The following is a 688-nucleotide window of genomic DNA, read 5'->3' as shown; positions in this document are numbered from 1 at the left end:
TGAAAAGTTCAGCCATTGGCTAAAGGGAAGACATTTCACAGCATGGACTGACAACAACCCTTTGACATACATTTTGACAAAGCCCAGACTGGATGCCTGTGAACAGCGATGGCAGATGGTCCTCCAGCAGGCAGCAGCAAAGTGATGTAGCGACCTCTGTTTATTTCTTCAGCTTTCACATACACAAAAACACGCACACAGGGTGCTTGGTCATTTTTTTGTTTTGTCGTTGTCTGTTAAACCGTCAAGTGGAGCGACATGTCTGGGAACCTCGCCTCTTGGTCTGAGCATGTGTGGGCATCCGTCGCTTCTCGGCCTTTTGGCTAAGATCAAGTGTAGTATCTGTTCTTATCAGTTTAATATCTGATACGTCCCCTACCCGGGGACCATATATTAAATAGATTTTTGGAACTGGGAGATAGAAAAGGGGCTTAATTAATTGCTTATGGCCATACCACGGCCATGCCACCCTGAGCATGCCCGATCTCGACTGATCTCGGAAGCTAAGCAGGGTCGGGCCTGGTTAGTACTTGGATGGGTGACCGCCTGGGAATACCAGGTGCTGTAAGGGCCCTTACATAGTCGACGCATCGCTACGCTTACGCGTCCAAAAGGCAACGCGACGCGACGCTTCGGCCGCCATTAAGCGTCGAAGCGTAGCAAAACGCGTCCTCCAAATTTTTGATAC

The 688-nt window shown here is 49.3% G+C and overlaps 1 pseudogene; it reads left to right on the top strand.

Moving 5' to 3' along the window:
- The first annotated feature begins 303 nt into the window (after positions 1 to 303).
- LOC115557901 (uncharacterized) lies at positions 304 to 471 on the top strand (annotated as a pseudogene).
- The last annotated feature ends 217 nt before the right edge of the window (positions 472 to 688 follow it).

This window comes from Gadus morhua, chromosome 13, assembly GCF_902167405.1.
Source record: "Gadus morhua chromosome 13, gadMor3.0, whole genome shotgun sequence".
NCBI lineage: Eukaryota > Metazoa > Chordata > Actinopteri > Gadiformes > Gadidae > Gadus > Gadus morhua.
This window is presented reverse-complemented; position numbering and strand designations above follow the sequence as displayed.